Below are 22,685 nucleotides of genomic sequence, written 5' to 3'. Positions count from 1 at the left end.
AAATGTAGACCAGCTTTCTCACCCCACATTTGTTTTGTCAGGTGAAAAGGGGAAAAGATAATTACACAAAACTTGTTCCCTGTTTGTATTTGTATCCCTAACTTTGGTAATGGAAACATTGGAACACTTCTGCACGGTGACACTCCTGTGAAAGGAAGAAAAATGTCCATGTACCTTTCATAAAATGTAACTACCTAAGAGAGACATACAGGCTCATTTGGTTTTGTTTTTGTGGTTAGCAGTAGCATAAACCTGGAGAAATTACGTTATATATTTGGACTTACAATGCATTGGCAAACCTATAATAGCAGCAGTAAATGTGGTCCTTCTGACAGAATTAAGGGAAAAAAAAGAAAAACATTTTTCCAAAATTAACTTCCAGCTATAACTCTAAAGGCAATGAAACTCCCAAATATAAAAAGGAAGAAAGTCACTAATCATATAAATTTGTTGCCGTGAATAAGTTGGAAACTTTTCCTCCCCTACACGATAATAACGTCAAATGGATTTGTGGAAATAGAAGAAAACATATCTTATGTTAGCATTTTCAGCTAAAGGATAATCACTGGTTAAATGCTTTGTGTATATGAAATGCCACGTACTGCAGCTCCTGAGAAATGAGTCACCACTCTTGCTGTTTTTCGATGACTCATCAGCTTCGTTTACTTTACAGCCAGAGAGAGAAAACAGAAAGTCAAGGAAGAGAGGGAAGGGAAAAAAAAGGGAATTAAAAGCAACCACTCTATTTTATGTTTTCACGGCATGTTTGTCTCTACGTCTGTAGGGCAGACCTGATAGTGAAGAGGAAATAAAACAAGGAGACAGTGTATGGAGTCTCCCACACACGTTATACCTTCACGGAGCAAGTGTTTGCATAAGGCTCTAGGAAAACATCTGATTTAAGTCAGGGGTTTCCTTCACCTCTTTATGTTAGGTTCTATCTAAGCTTTACTTTTTATATGGTGATAGAGGTAAAATCAGAATCAAGAACAGCATTTCACTGAAATCCCCAAATTTCCCCACGGCTTTCTCACACCCGTATCCACAGCCAATGAGAACGCTGTTTTCAGTCTGTATTTCTAATGTGCTCACAGGCTAAAGCAGTTGGAGAAATAGTGTTCTAAATGATTTTCCCTGTATCGCTAGAAATGTCAAGTGGTCAAATAATCATCACACACACAAAATTACTGATTGTTATTATTATCGTTATTATTCTTACTCAGTTATTCCCAACATCACATGAAATAGAGAAATGATTTTTTTTTTCAAATTTGGCCCTCTCAAGTTAATGAAATGGTCAAACTAGGATGTTGAAGGCCAAAGGAGTGCATCTTCTTTTGACCTCACTTAAGGAAAAAGAGACAAATTCATCTGTGTGTCACAAATTGAAGGAAGAAACATCACCTTTTTAACACATCAGTGTAGGAAGGTGATTGATTGAGAATGTGAAGGTTTAACGTTTTGATAAATTATCTTGCTTTCTTGATGTGGATTCAACAAGAATGATAGTTAACACCCTGTATTCCAAGGGATAAACCATGACCAGAATTCCCTGAGATTGGAATTTCCTTATCTCTATGGACTTTGGAAGGAATTTTCTCATTGGAATCAGGCCGAAGTAAGACTTTTTTTCTTTTGTTTTTGGTTTTGAAGGTCCAGACACATCTGGAGCAATGTTTCAACCATTAGGTCAGAATCGCTACTAAATCATGAAGTCCATTTGCTTTGTACTGACGAACATTAGAAAAGATTTAAAAAGAAAGGAATAGAATAGAATGGAATGGAGCAACATGGAGACCACAGGAATGCTTCACGCATTATAAGGTAAGTGTTATTTTGTGAAACCTTGGCTTAAAGTGTTAGATGTGTGCTTGTGTGTGAGTGAATGGTGTAAAGATAAAAATGTATTACAACTGAACGTTGCATTTAAGGTATTACAAAGACTGAAGTTGTTTACTAAAGTGAATATACCCAAGCAAGGTAGAAAATACTGTGTCTACCTGATTGTATAACCTAGAGAATGCAATTATATCATAAGGAGTCATGTATATGTATGAAAATCAAAGTATTGCTTGTATTATCAAAAAATGGAAAACAACCCAATCATCCATCAATTGAGAAATGAAAATGAAAAAGATATAATATGAGTGAGCTAGATAATGAACATGAATACATCTAAACACTTAATGTTGACCAAAAAGAGCAGTGACAAAGGGTAAGTATAATACTACTTAAGAAAAAATTTTAAACATCAAAACAAAAAAATATGTTTTAGAAATGTTTACATATGAAATAAAGTTATAACGGCATGACTGAGAAAAATACTTACTAACTCTAGGTAAAGGTTAACCCTGAGGAGAAAGAAAGGTGAATGACATAAGATATAGGTTTTTCACCATACCTATATCTTCTTATTTCTTTTTAAAAAAGCATTCTGAAAAAAGCAACATTTGTTAAACTTGAATATTAGATGCCAAGGTGTTTATTATGGCCTTCTCTATAACTGTCTATGTTTAAAAATTTAAAAATTTTGTGTGATAATGGAATCAGACACTGTATGACTTTCTTATTCAGACATATTTATGAGATTCAGCCATACTATTGGGTATATTATTATTGTGTGTTTCATTGTCTTCACTATTCTCATTGCTGTATGCTATTCCATTGTATATACATATATCACAATTTATTTATCCATTTTTCTCTAGTCAAATATTGGAGTGTTGCTAATTTCTGGCTGTTACAAATTGTCCTACACAGACATTCTTATACACGTCTTCTGAAACTTTTGTTAGGTCATGGGGTTTGCATGCAGTCTACTTTGTGAGTCAATACTGCCACATAGTTTTCCAAAGTTGTGTCAGGTTACCTCCCATTTCAGCAGGAAATGAGAAATCCAGTCTTTCCTTATCCTTTTCAATATGTGCTATTGTCTTTTTCATTTTAACAATCCTGGTGATGTGAAGTGGTATTACCTTGGAGTTTTAATTTGTCTTTCTTCAGTGACTATGAAGTTGAACATCCTTTTAGATACATGTTGATCATTGGATAGTTATGTTCTTTCTTGGACTCCAGTTCAAGTTTTTGGTCTGTTTTTCTAATGGGTCATCTCTCCATTTCTTATTGATTTGTAGAAGTTATTTATATATTCAGATTCTTTATACAATGTTCACAAAGAGACAAAGCTTATCTGTTTTAATTTTTTTAATATTTTAAATTTGAATAAATTTACACACACACACACACACACACACACACACACACACACACACACACACATACACACCCCGTATGCACCCAGTAATTGGTCTGACCTAAAGAGATGGTTGCAGTTCTCAGTCCTGGGAGTGACGCAAGTGCTTTGGGGTCTCCAGACCATATAGGCTGCTTGAATCTGCTCAGATGCCTCTGTGTTAGCGTGGTCACAGGAGGGGCTGACTTTCAGGGGCTGACTTCATGGGACATGAAAGAGGTTAGCCCCGACTGCCATGGTCAGGGGGCCTGAATGCAGGTCCCCACTGTTGAGCTGGTCATCAGCAATGGAGATCATGGGAATCAAGAGCAAAGCGGTGCCCTTTCTCATTCCACTAGATTTTCTGAAACCTTGTATTCTGGTGCGACCCAAGGATAAGAGAGAAAGTGCTGACTATTCACTCATATTAAACCTACTGCCATTCTCAGGGTGTGAGTTTTGAGGTAAAAATTAGTCTCATTGATAACTTTAAGGAATGTTATATTTGTCTCATCTTCATATTGTAATTCCAATAGCTACTAAACAAAAAAGCTAACATACTTGTGCTAAGATTGTATGTCTCTGCTTCTCTACATTTCCTTCAGTGGGTAAGAAATTTTAGGAAGAACAGAAACTCACATTCAGTGGTAGCTTAGAATTTATTACTGTGTGACTTAGGGAAACTTAGTGAATGATTTGGTGAGTCAGTTCTTACACTCCTATCAGCAGGATCATGCTAGGATTAGTAATTTAATGTTTCACAAGTCTTTTTATTCTTGAATATGGGATCCCCATTCCTCTCTGTGTTATCCTAAAAAAAGAGAATAAGATGGTCACATTGACTATTGTAACTAATTTTATCCCAATAAATTTTCAAGAAGTCTTGAGGAAGAAAAATTAAGATGTATGTTAGGGTCAAGAGGTCAAACTCTGCTTTCTAGGTTCAAGAACATCAAAGAAACTATTTAAATCCAAAGTTGTGAAATTTCAGGTTTCCTAATGCAGCTTAATTCCCATACGTTTTATATGCAAATTCTTCTATAACCTGTAGTAGTTTATTCTATCACAGTGATTTTTCCCTTTTATTTAAACCCGCTTTCAACAAAACTGTTTGGTAGGAAAAGAAAAAAATATATAAGCTCATTGCATGACAGTGTTTGAGTAATAGATATTGCTTATTCAAAAACCCAGCGGACAGGAACACTCATTCATTACTGGTAGGAATACAAACTGGCACAGCCCTTTGGAAAACAGCCTGATGGTTTCTTATAAAAGTAAACATAGGTTTACGATACAATGCAGTGATTGTACTCCTAGATACTTAGTCAAATGAGTTGGGAAACTTACTTTCATACAAAAACCTGCACACAAATGATTATAGCAGCTTTATTCATAACTGCCAAAAATTGGAAGCACCAAGATGTCCGTTAAGAAGTAAATGGATTACCAGACTATTATGCATCCATCCAGCGGAATTTTACTCAACAATAAAATGTGTTATCAAACCAGGAAAAGACATGCAGAGATCTTAACTGTACATTGCTAAGTAAAATAAGGCAGTATGAAAAGGCTATATATACTGTCCGACTTTATAGGACATTCTGGAAAAGGCAGATTCTAGAGTAGAAAGATTAAGGGTTGCCAAGAGTTTGGGGGGTGGGGGGAGGAATGACCTGGTGGAGCACATGGTATTTTAGGGCAGGGAAACTATTCTATATTATCATAGTGTTATATGCATGGTATTTTGTATTTTACAAAATCCATAGAACTGTGCACCATAAAGAGTGAACCCTAATGTAAACTCTGGCGTTAGTTAATGATAGTGTATCAATAGCAGTTCACCGGTTACAACAAATGTACCACACAAATGCAAGATATTGATAGAGGAAACTGAGGCCAGGGGAAGAGCGATCTTAGGGAACTCCCTATACTTTCTACTCAATTTTACTGAAAACCTTAAACTGCTCTAAAAAATTAAATTCTATTGATTAAAAAAGGCTCGTTGACTATATAGTGATAGATGAAAAATCCCTCAGTGAAATAACTCACAGAGTTATTTTTCTCTGTACTGATTCTTCTGTCCCCTCAAATTTTGTGGAAGCTTGTTCCATTTACTATCTTGGGGTGGGTTTTTTGGGTTGGTTTTTTTTTTTTTTTTTTTTGGTATCTTGAACTCTCTTTAGCCATTGTTATTTAATGTAATTTAATGTATTTTTCCACTTAATGTACGATGGATTTCTGTGAGAAATCTTTGTCCAAAAGGTATTCCCAATTTCCTCCTTACCCTTCTCCATTGACCTGACCTAGGTGATGTGGTAGAATTAGGACTAGATATTCCCATGTTGTAGGGGAGGCAGTGGGTGAGTCCGAATGCCTCTCCCGTGATGCAGTGTCCCTGTCTACATCCCTGTGGAACTGTGGCTACAGATGACCAACAAATCCCTCGGTGTGCGCCCCCAAGAAAGTGCAGGTCCTGACAGGCTTGCAGTTGAAAAAGAAATTTCTCCTAACAGTGGAGAACAAAAGACAAATTTTGTTTGCACTGTTTTGGATAAAGAGTAGATGGACAGTAGAATAACCGTTTGCTGATCTTTGTCTCTTGACATCCTGAAGTACTGATTATTATGAAGAATTTTTTAAAATTTTTGTCTAGAGTATATGGTTATCTGATTTTGACAAGGTCCTATAGCAACTTTACTTTCCGATTTCACTTTCCTATTGCAAGACAGATGTTACTGTAGTTAAAGGGTAGAGTCTTGCAACAACACACCACATTTTTTCGCCATGCCTTAAGGATGGCATGGGATTTAAGACCAATTGTCATAACTGAATGATGCCAAATGTCTTGCAGTGCCATAATTGTACAAAAATATTGGATGTGACTACTGTGTAGCTAGCTAGTATTTAAAAATTGTTCTTTTAGTTGCGTATATATTATATAGTTTTTATGCATCCATACTATGGAAGGTCATGAAACTGTCATGAAATCAGTATCAAAACATAAGATAAAAAAGAGGGGGAAAGCTGCACACTTTTTATAACCAAGATCATCTTTAAGCTCAAAGCCAAACATGCAAATTCTAACATTTTCTCTAAATCTGCTACATAACCAGGAGTCTTTTAGAGAGACTAAAAGTAAGCATAAGGTGAAAAAGAGACAATTCTAAATTCCAAGTGTGATAGCCATGTTCAGAAGACCCTCAAGAAGTTTAAATTCAGCTAATGGGTTTGTAGTGAGGAATCCAGAGAATTAAAGATCCTTAGGCTTCAGCAGCAGCTCTTCTTTCTGTCTGAAACTGTATCCTGTTGCCTGGTTAAGGTTTTGTATTTTTAAGAGGCTGTGGCAGGTGCTTGCAACATGCACATTTCAGTTTAATTTCCATCTGGGTGAACAAGAAGTCAGCTGCCTGGCGCTAAGGCATATTTGCTGTGGACACAGGTAAATTTGCTTAAAGTACTCTAAGTGTAAAGAGAGTAATGGCTTAGTTGAGTAAAGAGGGAGCACAAAAAACTCACTGGGATTAGAAATGATGGGTTAGGCAAATATTCTTCACAGCATCTGATATTTGCAATATGGAAATGAAATGCAGATCAGAAAAACTGCCTCTTGGACTTAAAATGCAATGTCTCCTAAATTTCCTTTAAACTAAAATATCTGTTACATTTCTATGTAGTTTGAGTGTACTAAGTTTACTATCACCATGAGATATTTTTAAAACTTTATAAAGGTGGGGTTTTGTGAAAACAAGTACCACGTTGAAGAGAACTATTGTGTAGCGAACAGTCACTACCGTAAAAGAGACTTTCTGAGAAAAACTAATGAAGAATCCATTTTGTGAACAAACTTGTTTTGCCGAAAGAGTCACCAAAGTTCAGAATGTCTAACTGTGGTTTGATGAATCATGACTTTAAAATTTGCCCAGGGCAGGGAAGAGGGGGAGGAAGATGTGCAGGGGATTGTATAATTCTGTCAGAATTTAAGTAATGAGAAGATAATACCATTTCCTTCTGTGAAATACCTGTATTTTTCTTTAATAGGCAGTTCAAGTTTAACATGACAAATGTTTAAAAGCGAAACATAAATTCTTAAAAAAAAAAAACATAAGAAGCTTTTTTCTTTTTTTTTCAAATTATTCATTTCACTTTAAGGAAAAAATGATAGAAAAGCCACATTTTTCCCCATGGGAGGGCTCTAAGAAGTGCTTAAAGTGCTTGTGTCTTGAAGACACTGCAGTGCTTCCTAAATTTCAGCCATTGAGACAGGTGATTCTTTATGTCTGCTGCTCTCATGGAGGCTCAGAAGAGATTTTAAGACCAATTTCTAGGGCAAGGCACTCTTGCCTTTGAGCTTCTCTCTGTGGAAATCCTATTCATATTTTAAGACACAGCTCAAAGCCAATCCTCTACAGCATAACTTCAGATCTCTATAGAAAGGAGCGTTACTTCTCCAGAAAGCAAACAGCACATTGTTTGGACCTTGAATGCAGAATCAATTCACTTGAATTTTTAGTGCGCCTATTTGGATATTGTCTCTCTCCCCTCCTAGACCAAGTTTCTTCAGGATGCATTCTTATTCATGCTAAAATTGTCCACAGGGCTTTGCACGTTGCGGGGGCACATCCACTGAAAATCAAACATTTATTCAGTTACTTAGCAGACTGATTCAGCTCTGCAGTCATGATGTGTAGCTCTCTAACAAATGATAGCAATCCCATGTACTAGGTGCTCTTCCAAGCACCGGGGACTTGGCGTAAAAAAAGACAAAAAAAAAAAAAAAATCTGTCACCCTCACAGAATTTAGATTTTTTTTCAAATTATTTTTTTATGTTTTTTTTGCGAGGGAGTAATTTATTTAATTAATTTATTTAATTTTAGTGGAGGTAACAGGGATTGAGCTCAGGACCTCATGCATGCTAAGCATGCACTTTACCACTTGAGCTATACCTTCCCCCCCTTTTTAAAGTATTTTATTTTCCCATCACTTATTCCTTTTTCAATGCTATTCCTTTCTTCTTTTACGGGCTTGAGTGGGCAGGGTCCATAAGTAGGTGCTCTTTGAAATCGCTGGACTTTCCAGATGCTGCTTTCTGTTTCCGCTGTTCTCACTTTAAGTGCCCCCTCCTTTTTTTTTTAAAGGAGGTACTGGGGATTGAACCCAGGATCTTGTGCATGAAAAAAGCCAAGATCGGCATTGTGTCCAAGGGTGATGGTCAAATTCAGGAGGACTAGCTTGTCCCATATGGGCCAATGAAAGCAGGAGCACAAAAGGAGAGAATCTGAAGACAAACCAACTACAGCCAGCTAAGTAGCTCTCAACAGTAGAGGGGCAAGAAGCCAGACAGTCCAGATTCGATGTAAAGGGCCAGCACAGGATGATGGTGCTGAGGAATTCCTAATACTCACTGAGTTCTTGCAGAGGGCCAGGTAATGGCAAATAGGCTTTACTAAGGAGGAGGGGAGAGGAATAGACTCAAGACACAGAGGAGAGACCTTGGCAAGGTAAGCACCGTGGGAGCCTTAGCAATTCACCAGGGGAAAACAGTGTTTGCAGCAAGGGAAGTTTTTCAACTAGTTTGTCATCCTTTTACAAGTCAATTAAACTCTCCTTAATGTAAGTAATATCTATGGTATTGTCGATTTGTGCTGTTAAATGTAAGTACCCTGAATTAGTCAGGATTGCTCGTGCAGAAACCGAACTCCAGCAGGCTTCATTAGAAAGGGGAGAATATGTGAGAACAGTACAGGGGTGTCTTTTGTAACTCAGGTATAGATCTGGCCCTCAGACTCTTAGAACCAGGAATCTGCACGTTGTTTGAAGGTTCTTTCTCTTCCTCTTATCTCTGCATGAATCAGACTAGTTTTTCTCCTAATGGTGGGAAACTTGACAGCCAACATTCTTGTCCTTCATACTTCTCACCTCTTCTCTGCCAGAGAAGCACTGCTTCTTCCCCTGTCTGAGGGGGAAAATCCTGGCAGTGTTCTGACTGGGCTCACTTGGATCAGTCACCTATACCTTAAGCCATCCGCTGGGGACTACATCCGCTGGTTGATGTACTACGGTTGGAAGACCTTACTAGAACCAGTTGGTTGGTTGGTTTTACCCAAAAGGAGATAGGGTTAGTCTTAGCATCAATAAGAATGCTTCTCAGACAAAACAACAAATGTCCACAACTTTCTTTCAGGAACAGAATCCACTGTCTCCCTCAGTATTTCCACTTTTATTGCCTGGAAAGGTGTAAAATTCTTAAGTTCCATTCTAAACCATAATGCCTTTATTTTCCCCTTGGTATAGCTGGAAAAAAGTCTTCCATAGTCTATAGAGTGATTTATGGATAATATGAAATTTTTAAAGTATGTAAAATTTTCGTACATTGCTCCCATCCTGAACAACAGGCAAGGAATAAGTTTTTCCTTTGGTACTAACCTAAAAGTGAAAAAATAAAATAAAATAAAATCCTCCTTTCAGTAGAAATCAGCATCAAAGTTAATTGGTTTAATGCTTTATGCAGTGATGTTTTTGAAAATGCGTTATAAATTTGTAGCTACTTGTCATGAACATCTATCACATGACAGAATTTGAAAATTTATATAAATAAGGTTTATTTTATTTTTACAATTGACATAGAACCTCATTTCATTTATTTTTATCATAGTGAAATATTATGAAGATGGGGAAAATGCAGTCCATATCTGTGTACAACCTAATCTTTTTGTTCCTTCATTTTTGTTACTCTGATCATAAGCCTTTCATTTACACAGTGCATCATTAATTGCAAAGTCCCATTATCTGAGTCTCTCATTTTATCCTGGTTGACTGCCATGTGCTTTTTCTTATTTCTTAGCCCAGCTAAGTCCAACAGAACATAAAATAGCCTTTGGGCTCGCGATTCATTGACTTTGAGTAAGATACACATTGTTGCGTAGGTATAGACAGAAATGAGATGAAGGGTAGAACAGACTTTTCAGAAGATGTATGTTCAACTGGATAACCCTCAAAGGTAGCAAATTTGAAGTAATGAGAGCTTATTAAAAGCATGTTCTTTGTTAGGAATTTCATGACTGGTTTGTAATACCCCCAATCACTGCCAGTTTACTGGTCCATTTGTAGTCAGAGGGGACAAGAAGTATCCAATTAAAATTTATAGTCTACCCCAGACTCTAGAAGATTCATTCTAAAGATAGAGACATAGAGTACTTAGAAATGTTCATCATTTTACACTTAGGAAAACACCGCTTTTCTTTTTTTTTTTTTTAATTGAAGTATAGTCAGTTTACAATGTTGCGTCAATTTCTGGTGTACAGCACAGTCATACATGCACATACATCTAACCATTTTCATATCCTTTTTCACCGTAAGTTACTACAAGATACTGAATATAGTTCCTTGTGCTACACAGTATGAACTTGTTTATCTATTTTATATATAGTAGTTAGTATCTGCAGATCTCTAAGCACCACTTTTCATGTGAAAACTGAGATTTATATTCAGATGAATTCTTAGAATACACACTAAGTCAATGGTGAATTACCAAACGTACTAATTCAAGTCACTTTGTAGCTGTAACTGTAAATAATATATGTGTCATTGATGGCTCCAGATCCTGGGGAATAGAGAACAAAGCCCAAAGCCTTTGAGGATTGCCATGCAATATAAACATTTAGATTTTCTTTAAAAGGTAAACAAAATCTAAATCAAAGACATTTATTTCGTTTTAAGAAATAAAGATGTTGTTCCATTAAAAAAAGAAAGTAATAGTTTTATAAAGATTGGCACCTTGCTATTCTTTATATATATGTATATAACTGAGAACATGAACCAAAATTACTCATTTTTAATCTTTTTTTCTCCTAATAGTTGATCTTTTCTGATCAACTGCTTTTTTGATGCCTGAAGGCAGTAATCCACTTTCATATACATTCATAGATTGTAATTGCACTATTATAAAGGAAAATGATGATTTCAGGTAGAACTCTGTGGAAGAAAATAGATGTATGTATGTGTGTTTGTAAATATATATATTCTGTCAATGCTGAGAATACCTACAAAGTATATGAAGTGAAATAATACAATAATTTCTATTTCCAGTTGACGAATTTAAGCAACTGCCATGTTCATTAAGAGTCTGTCCTGGTTCTGTACCTGTCTTTCAAATGAAATCTTATTTTGCAGGTTCAGGGAGAAACTCTTTCCTTCAGTATCTTTTCTGGGGAAGAACACAGAACGTGTTTTATAAAGTAAAAATTTTCATCTTGCTTTAATGTCTTTAATGTCTAAAAAGATTGAAAAATGGGAATATAATGCAATGGTTAAATATTATTTTTGTTTGTTTTGTTTTTTTCCTTCTCATCTGCAGGCAGAGCTAAGACCCTGAAGGCTTGCCTCTTCCTCTCCCATTCTATGTCCTCAGCTTCATGTGTATTCTCAGCCCAACAAGACCAATTTCTCTACCATTTCCCAATATTCTCCATTCCCACTTGTGCACATTCACTTATCCTGTTCCCAGTAAAGACTCTCCTCCTTTTTCCCCATAAATCTTTGCATTCTTTAAAGTACGGCTGCAACCCACACTATGTACTCCTTAACTTTCCAGTTCAGTCCTTTGAGTAATCAGTCATATTCTTATTCCTATTAGTACTTAATAGTTTCTTGGTTTTAGAAATTTCTTTAGAGCATCCACTGAGTTTTTAATGCTTCTTTAATTTAAACCTTAAAAAATCCTGTTAGAATTATTACCATCTTCATTTTTCTCTTGATAAAAATGAAGTGAGGCTCTCACACAATTTCAGGCATTTTTTTCCTCCTAAGGGAAAAATGAATTAAATGACAATATTTGAACTCAGGTCAGGTTGTTTAGGACTGCAACTGATGTACCTGCCTACTACAATAGAGCAGGGCTCAGTGCATAGTAAGTGTTTGAATTAATTGTTATTCACACATTGCCTTTCAGAATTAGAAGGAAAAAATGAGACAATTCTAACTATGACTTAAGAGGAAGAGTGCACTGAACTCCTTTGTTTTGAGTTCGGTATGAATTTATAGCTTCTTCTGTGGTTTTCTATGAAATTATGTGCTTGATATCTGTCTCTCCCAATAGACTATAAATTCTCTAATTTATTTCTTGTTAGTTCCACTTCATAGCACAGTGCCTGGAATATAGCAGGCACTTAAGAAATACTTGTTAAGTGAGCTCATTTGTCTAAGAAATTCTTTAATCATAAGGAATCAAACAGAACAATCTAGTTTACTTTCCATGATTGAGAAACCGATAATATTGTCTTATAGTAGCTCAAAGGAAATCTGCTAGGGGTGCTTGGGCAGAATAAATGTGAGCCAATACTGACTGTTACATAATACAACACAGGTCCTATGACTGAGCATCAGATACGGAAAATTCATTTCTGTGACATCAGTTTTAGTTTCAGTTTCTGCATTCTAACATTCTTTCTTCTCCTTTCCTTCATTTTAAAATGAAATTCTTCACTGTTCATTATTGATACAATGACAGTGATGAAGAATGGCTCTCTTGTTTAGTAATCTATTGTAGACACATTAACTAACAAAATTTGGAGTGACCAGAATGAGATTTAGAAGGATATGACTGTAAGGAAAAAAAATAGTATTTGGGTATAATTTTTTAAAAACAACACTAGGAGGTTGGTGAGGGTGGAGAGGAACATATTAAGGGTGAAGCCAACTGACAGAATCAAGGATAAAAGAAGCACTGTTAGTACCTGCCTGACTTGAGTAAGTTCCTGAGTTAATAAATCCTTTACATGGGACCAGTGCAGAGTTATTTGAAACTGAATGAGTAAGGAGGAAATGTAATCCGTCATGGTAAACCTGAATTAAGACTCTTTGTTTCTTTAATGCCCTGGCTACCACCAGTATAAAGTACATCTCCAACCAATCCACAGGCTTTGCCTACCCATGACTCTGCACTCTGAAATACAAAGCTCTACAGGGCATTGTGCCTACGTGGGCAGGTGGCGAGACAATGATAGCGATTGTGTTTATCTATGATTGATTAGCTGACTCCTGTGGTTTAAGACTGAAACTCGACAGATCTCACCCTTTAGTACACAGTCAGGCATATGGTGAGATTCCTGAGACAAGCCTGAACTTTCCTCAAATGGGCAAATAGAAACCAAGGAGAGTGGAGAGGAATGTCGCAGCCCCATGCCTGTCCCTGGTAACTTTCAGAGTATAAGCAGCGCTCCTTCTCAGGTTTCTTACACTGAGTGATCCACCTGCTGTAGTAGACATGTTTACCTCCTGTAACAATGCTTAATCATTTAAGTTATAAAACTGAGTTGGTTTTCTGCTGTAGCACAGACAAAGCTGTGCATGTGCACCTGTGTCTGTGTTTAACATTTACTCAGTGTCAGGTTTTCTAGACAGCAGTAACTGAAATTTTCTCAATATTTTTGACCAAATGATAACTGAGAACATCTGGAAGAGTTTAAACACACTGGGATAGTGGACTCTGCTACAGGATCTGGCTCAAGGGTGGCCACATGTTATTATGATATGTTCATCTTACTCTGATTCCTGCATAGAAACTTCATTGGTACTTTGTGAACAACACTGTGTAGATTTTTCCAAGAATAATAAGGCAAGTATTGATTCAGAAAGGTACATCTAATCATAGTCATTATTCAATTTAAGGCCATTTTGTTTAGAAAATACATTGGAACTATACTTACTAAAACCATAAATAATATTTATAAAACATCTCAGACAAAGAACACTTCAAACCACTTTGTTGGTTTGAGTGGATTATTTAAAATATTTATAGATATATGTATTTATAAATATATGCTTATTTTTGAGTATAGATGACAAAGTTGTCTTCATGCCAAAAATCATTTTACCGGTGGAATGAAGTATATGATTGATCATCTGGAACTTTATCTTCTGACTGCTGATTCTTGACAAAAACATCCTGAGGGCAGGGACATTAAAAAGTGCCTAGTGTTTTCTTCTCAAACATGTTAACTATAAAGTGTCTTAAATGAAAGACAGAGAAGTGAAATTCTATCTGCTATATCCATCAAGGGGGAAACTTTCTATTGGCTTTAGGGCTTACAAAACTTTTCCACATGTATTTATTCCATCCTCACATTTATATTGTTGGAAAGGTTGAGCAAGTGATATTATCATTGTACATATTTCAAAACTGAAACCCACTAAAGTTGAGATTTAGCTAAATAATTACTAAATAGGGGAGTCAGGACTTGAATCCAGACCTTATACTTTCTTTGCGTGCAGACCATGGTGCCCACTTTAACTTAGACATTTGGAGTCATAAAATTATCTAAAATTCTATATTACAGATTGACAAAACATTTTAGAAAGAAAATTATTCATTGACAATAAAAGCAAAACGTAAGAACGGAATATGAAGGCTTTGTGACTAAGAACCTATATACACATCCAACATTTAATATTTGTAGAACCACAGGCATCCACTTTGTTTCCCTCTTTGGCAGAGTGTGGGAACCTCTAAAGGACACTCATGTTTCTAACTACTATACATCATTATTCGGTTTCTTGCATGATTCTTGAAAAACCAGCTCTTCTGGAGTTAACACTCACGGTGTGTTCATACCTTTCAAAGTTTTCTTCCTTTTTGAAACTTGTTCTTCTCAGTAATTTTTCATACCTGACACTTGAGACAAAGCGAGGTGATGAAATAATGATGCAGTTTGATTCATTCATTGTCTTCTTAATGAAAGGAATCCAATGCAAAGATATCACGCCTGTCTAGTTTTTGTCCATTCAAAATCTTTTCTCTGGGTTGATTGTTCTTGAACTCTGTTTTCCATGACTTTCTTTGACTTAGTCTCCAAAGTTCTTTTATCTTTGGATTACCTTTTACCTTTTCAGTTTTTGTGTGGAAATCTTCTTTCATTATTTCTTTGCTTCTGTTCCCTGAAATCATTGACTATAAATAAATACTTTAGTTTCAATTTTCTTAGAATTCTTCAGAAAATAAAAAAGTATGCTGCCTCTCCAGACAACTTTCTTTGTGTTTTTGGTTTCAAATAAGTTGTAATCCCTACAAAATTGTCAAGAATAAGTTTTATTGATTACAGCAAATGTAATACAAAATACTGTTATTTCATCTTCAAAACAAACCAACCAGAAAAATACCAAAGCATGAACTAAGTCAAAATGGGTAGATATTAATGGTTTACTTTGATCTCACATGTCTTGGAAAATAATCCAATTAAATAAACTTCAAAATGTGCTATCACTGTATATCTGTGATGTATTTAAATAATTGATGACACTATTGATTGGAATTATTCATCTTTCTAGAAATTTAGAAAGTTTTATGATGTAAAGTATTTTGCTTGCATCAATGACATGAATGCTATAATTTGGGGGAAGTATTAAAATCCGATCTTAAAGACCTTGTTGAGGAGCAAAAACTAAATTATTTGATTTTCATCATTCTCAAGTTACCAAACTTAGATTTTTAAGAAATATCACCAAGATGATGACTCCAGAAGAAAGAAAAACCCTTACATTTTCTACAGATTCTGGGCTTTAAATATAAAATATATATTCTGCACTTTATTTTAGGAAACAAATTGTAGGAAATCCTGTATTTCTTCTTAAGGAAATGAATTTGGGAAAGAAAAAATATCAATCAATCATCACTTTCAAAAGAGGAGATTTGGAAAATTCTGATGGATCATCAATACAATTTTTCCTCCTAAGATTGTGGTCATTGGCTAATATTTCAGCACAATTTCGGGTAGAGGAGCAATGCAATTAAGAAATCTTCCAGGAAATATTCTGTGCTGTTTCACATGATACATAGTTGATTCTAGAATGACATTACGTCTCTCTGAGTATATGGTGAGACATATAGGGAAACACAGGAAGTATCAATGTAAAAGTAGCTTTTGAAAGCATTTGGATTCTGGACAGTTACCTCATGTATCAGGAACACAGAAACCTGCTTGGGTGAGCAAGAGGCAGGACATATTCTGAGTACAAAAGCTGAGGCTTGCTACAACTGGCTCATCAGGGTGGGGCCAAAAGAGTCAACCAAGGAAAAAACTACATCACACGCAAAATGCGAACATCAAGCCAGTTGTTGGCCAGAGTCCTGACAGAGTCCTTAATACATTATTAAGAGATACATGCACTCCAATGTTCATAGCATCATTATTAACAATAGCCAAGATGTGGAAACAACCCAAATGTCCATCGACAAAAGACTGGATAAAGAAGTTGTGATATATTTACACAATGGAATACTACTCGGCCATAAAAAAGAATGAAATAATGCCATTTGCAGCAACATGGATGCACCTGGAGATCATCATTCTAAGTGAAATAAGCCAGAAAGAGAAAGAAAAACGCCATATGATAGCACTTATATGTGGAATTTTTTAAAAAGATACAAATGAACTTATATACAAAACAGAAACAGACTCACAGGCATAGAAAACAAACTTATGGTTACCAGAGGGGAAAGGAGGTGGGAAGGGATAAATTGGGAGTTCAAGATTTTCAGATACTAACTACTATATATACAATAGATAAACAAGTTTCTACTGTAGAGCACAGGGAACTATATTCAGTATCTTGTACTAACCTATAATGAAAAAAACATGAAAACAAATATATGTATACGTATGGCTGAAACATTATGCTGTACACCAGAAATTGACTCAACATTGTAAACTAACTATACTTCAATAAAAAAAGAAATATCGTGGTTCACTGTAGAGTGTACAGATGCTCATCAGGATAGCTAATTTTTATTGACACAGTGTGGGTCATATATCACTGACAGAGTTCAAAGCGTAAAGGCTATTCTATTTTTTACAATTTTCTTTATGGGATTGGATGTAGAGAAAAACTCATATACCCAGTAACTTACTTTACCTGAACTCCAGTGTGATGAAACCTTGAGTTATGAAGTTCTTTTATTAAACTATTTTTATTTAAACTATAATTAAAACAGTATATAAATACTAGAAATACGAAAAATAAAAAGAATCTTTCACAAAAATGAAGATTATAATCCAGTTTTACAGAATCAGTCATTACAAAGTAAATCTACAGGTTACAGAATTAAGCAGCGGCATTAGGTGAAGATTTAAAGCTAGAATTAATTAAACTACTTCCAATCATACCCATTTATTTTTTAATCTGTATTTTCTACACTTCTTACATGTAGAACTTGATTTTCCACAGGGAAATCTTCTTTCCCATCCAAAATCAGCTTTCATATTTTTCTGCCTTCCAGTTTTGCTTCAGCCCATCTTAAGAAATAAAGGCAAAAGATAACATTTATTGCTCACATGCACACTGTCGAGTATTATGGGAAAAAATGTGTACCATCCATTACCAGAGATAATTCTTGGGACAGCCTAAGAACCGGGTACCATTATTATCCTTACCTTACAAGAGGCCTCACATTGGTTAAATAACTTGCCCACAAAACCTCAGTGAGAGAACTTGAACTGGGGGCAGTTGTTCTTTAAAGGTCATGCTCTGAAAAACCACACCATAAGCAATCCAAGTGCAAACTTCTTTCTTATAGAACTTTAATTTTAATACAATTTAGTATTAGGTGAACTTCAATAAGTTATGAGAAAATGAATTAAACCAGAGGAGTAAAACTGTATGTTTCACACACACACACACACACACATTTTTGTTGTTTGTTTGTTTGTTACCATTCTTACAGAAGTTTTGGGAAAATGACTTCATTTCCTCTCTCTCATCCATAAAACAGAGAGAGTGTCAATGTCACTTACTTTTTTGTGTCCATGGAAATGATGTGAAAAATGATGATGCGTAGTTAAGAATGGTAAGATGATGAGAAGCTTTATAACATGAGAGCTAATAGCAGAAATTCTGGAATCTACTGCAGAACGATTCGGACTTGGTACTTACTAGCTATGTAACTTTCAACAAGTTTCTTAATCCTTCTGTGCCTCAATTTCCCATATATAACAATATTCTATATAGTTGTTAATCTATTATATGAGAAAATCTATGTAGACGGGAGGGTACAGCTCAGTGGTAGAGCACCTGCTTTAGCATGCGTGAGGTCCTGGGTTCAATCCCCAGTACTACCGTTAAAAAAAGAGAGAGAGAAAGCTTAGCACAGTTTCAATATGTAAAAGTGCATAGACATTTCTCAATAAAGATTTATTTTGTTCCTCACAACAGATGAACTAGAGACTAGACGTTAAAAAGAACAAGGCTGGTCCCTAATTAGATCACATTAAGGAAAGTAATTTTCTAAGACACAAGTGAGTTTTAAAACAAGACAAGTTTAGATTTTCTTTTGGAAATGGTTATTTTACCATTTTGCTTTTTTTTTTAGAATGAAAATGAAGTTATTTTGGAGAATGAATTCATTTTTTAATACTTCTTTGATGTTCTCTGAACTTCTTCCTGTGTTTTTAAAGACACATGATCCAATTTTCCTAAGAGTTTGTCCCTTATGGAAAATAGATTAGAAGAAATCTTAAGAAGCTGAAAGAAAACAAGTGAATTATTTATAATTGCATTTCTCCTAATTGTGGTTATGAGCTGCCATTCAGGACAAACAAAATGTTTATCATTTTATCAGAAGATTGTATGTCATGAAACAGGAATGAGGGGAGTTTACAAGTCATGCAATGAAAAACTCTGAAAACAAGCAGCATCCAATGATGCTGTAGGAGCAGAAATATGACTGATCCTAGAAATGAAGGGGAAGAGAAAGACAACAAGGTGTTCTGAAGCTGGAATATTTAATGCTGGAAACTCTAGGAGATACAAAGCCCTATGGCTGAGCGCTAAGCCTGTCACAGCATGTTTTCCTCTGAGTCTGTGTGTGTCAAGGCACTTCCTTAGCTGGTTGCTATAGAAATAATTATACTTTGAGAATTCAAAAGCAGATGGATGTTAAAGTAGAAATGCTGTCATCTTTGTGTGTTGGCTATAGCATCCTCAAGATTAAAAAGGAGATAAAATTTTAAAAAGAAAAAGCATCATTATTTGAATTGAAATTTAAGAAATACTGATTTCATAGTTTAACAAAGTGTTTCACTTCAGCACAACAAAACAGTTAAGGGAGGGCTATTCAAGGGGGAGAGGGTACAGCTCAGTGGTAGAGTGTGTGCTTAGCATGCATGAGGTCCCAGGTTCAGTCCCTAGTACCTCCATTATACGCTGGGATAGCACTACTTTGAAAAAAATAATACTCCAAAAAGCAAAGCTATTTCTTTGCTATCATTATATTGATGTTGATTCTGGCTTTCTTTTAAAATTTTTCTTTGTGAGATTTATCATATCTAAAGAAGATTTAATAAGCTATAAACATATGTGTGCATATGTGTATATTTGTGTGTGTATGAAGATAGATAGATATTATTTCTGTCCTGATCTGTTTATCTTTCGGTCTTGCTTTTAACCAGTACTGCAGTATCTTAGTTTCTAACATGTGTAATGCATTTTAATATTGAAATGCATCTTCTTCCGGTTTCTCTGGGCCAAGACGCTTTAATAATTTTCAGCAATTAGGAAACAGCCACATCCCCCAATCTGGCATGATAATTTCTGGAAGGATACTATGATAGCAATTGTGGCTTTTTAGTCATTATGAAGTAATACATGACAGAGTTTCAAAAGGGCCTAAATTGTAAGACCATGTATCTGTTCTCAGTGGCTATTCATTTCCCTTTCACTCATCTGTTGTTGAAAACTTATTCCAGCTTGAATATAAACACCTGAATTTAATCTACTTGAACACAGTTAATCATTCCACATTAAGTACTCCTATTTAAGTTTATCACAAGGATTTCAAGTAAATCTGCCAATTAAGACCCTTAGATAAATGTATGGGTGCAGTAATATTTGCATTCTTATAAGCAGTGATAAACAAGTCCATTTCTCATTCAAAGAATGAAGGGAGTTAAGTTGCTAAATGGGAAATTCTAATTAAGAATGTGTTCAACATGAAGCATTGTAATAAGCTCTGGTGTGTAAGATTAATCTTATCTGCAAGGGTCTAAGAATCAGGTTGGAAAACTGGACCTTTTATACATAAAATTTTCAACAACCAATCAAGGCTGAATATAGTAAATGTTAAGTGAACAAGATAGCTACTTAGAAGAAAGGGTGACTACCAAGAGATGGAGGTCCTTGGGAGAGGCTTCACTGAAGCCTTAAAACGGAGTGGCACTCACACAGAGAGAAGGCACCAAAGGGTATCCCAGAGACGGAAAGCATCACTGGCCTGTAAAAAGAGACTAAACTAGGCATAGCAGGCTTGCTGACTGATTTCAAATTGTAAGTGGATTATATGCAAAATATAAAGTTACATTGCAGAAATCTCTACAGTAGACACTTGTGGCATCATAGGGCCCTTCTGTGGGTGTCAGAAGTAGCTCAGGCTTTTAAACTGGTTGAGGAAGTGGTGTTCCAGGGCCACTGATGATATCAGGCTTCTGCTCAACCACTTTCAATACTTTTTTATTATGCGTATCAAACCATGCTCTTGCCAGCTGTCCATCTATTTTTCTTTTAGAAACAGCTTGGTGTATTAACCATCACCACAGTTCTCTAATAACATTGTCTATCATCAACCCTGATATAGTCACCACTGAACTCTGCAGACATCCCAGTACCTCCATCACTAGCATATTCCTCGTAAGCTGAGTGATGAGAGCATTCTCTGACGCTTCCAAAGAACGCAGCCAGCTGGTGACTTCTCAAGTGTTACATAATAGAGCCATTCTAACATGCTTACTTCTCTGAGCCTTTTGATCCTTCCCTCAAAACTCTGCCAAGGGAATTCTGTCATTTGCTCTTAATTTAGTATGAGTCTTTTGTGCCCAGCAACCGTCCCAACACCTGGACCATTTCCAGGTCCTTTTGCTGCAGAGTTTGCAGTCATGGTCGACTGTTCCCTTATTGGATAATTCCCCTTTATGGGCTTACCTTTCACCTCCCCAAACCCCACCCAAGTCCAGTGCTATTAAGACGTACTTCCCAGCATGCTCTTCCCCACCCTCACTCCCACCCCAAATTTCTTTTGCTATAGTTAATCAAAGGACTATTTATAAGACTCACATTATCATCTGTTAGTTTCAATCTTTTTATATGCTTTTATGTTTTCAAATCTAATTCATATAATGTCTCATTGAAGTGGCATTCTACTATATAATGCAATATAGAGTTGATCTTAACTTTAGTCATTCCTAACATAACTATTATTTGTATAATTTTTATCTTCAGTTGGAGTTATAGTTTTTTATATTCATTTCCTACAGAAAAGATTTACTCTGGGTCTGTAGCTCAAAAATTAGTATTTCAAATATCTTTCTTATTACACATTTAAAGAAAAAATATCACAATTATGATAATTAAACTCTCAAACACTTATGCTTAAAATGCAGAGATGTGGTTCTTATCTTAGAAAAAGGAACAAAATGATAAATGTGATATTACAGTTTTTTCCAATTAGGAATACTTTGTGTAAATATATACAAAAATCAAATTATTATAATTTTCATTCTGTCAAACATAACAATGAATGCAGAATCACTTAGTACAATTTTTAATAATAGAAATTAAAATTTTTGCATGTAGCTCTGTAAGTGGTATAAGAAAATTATAAATTATCTACAAGGGTGAATCCATTTAAAGGCATTGTTTATAGCCATAGAATGGAAAATGTTCCAAACATAATTCAGCCTATGATAGAATAATCTTTATTTTTTTCCAGAGCTAAAATAAACATCTAAATAAATCTTACATTATGTTCTGTATGAATAATTATTTTGATGTCAGTTTCACAAATGTTATTTTCATACCCAGTGTTAATTAACTTTTAAATCTATTAATTAAAACAACAGAATCTCATGTTGTAATACAAATAAAGAAACAATTGTCTTCCTAGGGAGCCGAGCTAAATTAGAATTCAGAGCTTAGAAACAGAATATACACAAAAATATTAACCTTCCAACTCAACCAACCTCCAGTTAACACATGCATGAAAAAGTAGATTAAACAAAACCCTTAAAACTGAATAACTCCATGCTTGCAGGTCATTAGCTCATGATGAAAAAAAGAACAAAAACTGCATAATTCTTGCATAATTGGACAAGTTACAAACTGATGGTGGAAAGCTTTTGTGAAAACACAAGTCAGTGTATATTCTAACATCATCTCCTATAAACCTGCTCTTACTCATGGATCTACCATCCCCATTGTTTTCTTGGCCTGCAGAACCTTTTCCTTGTTCATCATCCCTTGGCCAGTGACTAGGAATAGCTACTTGGAAGACATCTAACCTACTTTCTCATCTAAGCAACCAGTATCAATCAACCCAGGCAGTATTTTAGGTACTGAAGATATAGGAGTGAACAGAAGTCCATGTACCTGTCTTCATCAAAGTTATATTTTCACTAGAGCAAAAGACATAAATAA

The 22,685-nt window shown here is 35.4% G+C and overlaps 1 long non-coding RNA gene across 8 annotated transcripts in view; it reads left to right on the top strand.

Moving 5' to 3' along the window:
* The first annotated feature begins 1,225 nt into the window (after positions 1–1,225).
* LOC123616245 (uncharacterized) overlaps positions 1,226–22,685 on the top strand; it is a 94,073-nt gene continuing 72,613 nt past the window's right edge. Inside the window, exon 1 of one of the 8 annotated variants that reach the window (XR_006724157.2) lies at positions 1,226–1,824. This is a non-coding gene — a long non-coding RNA (uncharacterized LOC123616245). The remainder of the gene's footprint in view (positions 1,825–22,685) is intronic. The other 7 variants (XR_012506392.1, XR_012506390.1, XR_012506391.1 and 4 more) reach the window with 7 other exon arrangements.

The sequence above is a fragment of the Camelus bactrianus genome, chromosome 4 (assembly GCF_048773025.1).
Source record: "Camelus bactrianus isolate YW-2024 breed Bactrian camel chromosome 4, ASM4877302v1, whole genome shotgun sequence".
Taxonomy (NCBI): domain Eukaryota; kingdom Metazoa; phylum Chordata; class Mammalia; order Artiodactyla; family Camelidae; genus Camelus; species Camelus bactrianus.
This window is presented reverse-complemented; position numbering and strand designations above follow the sequence as displayed.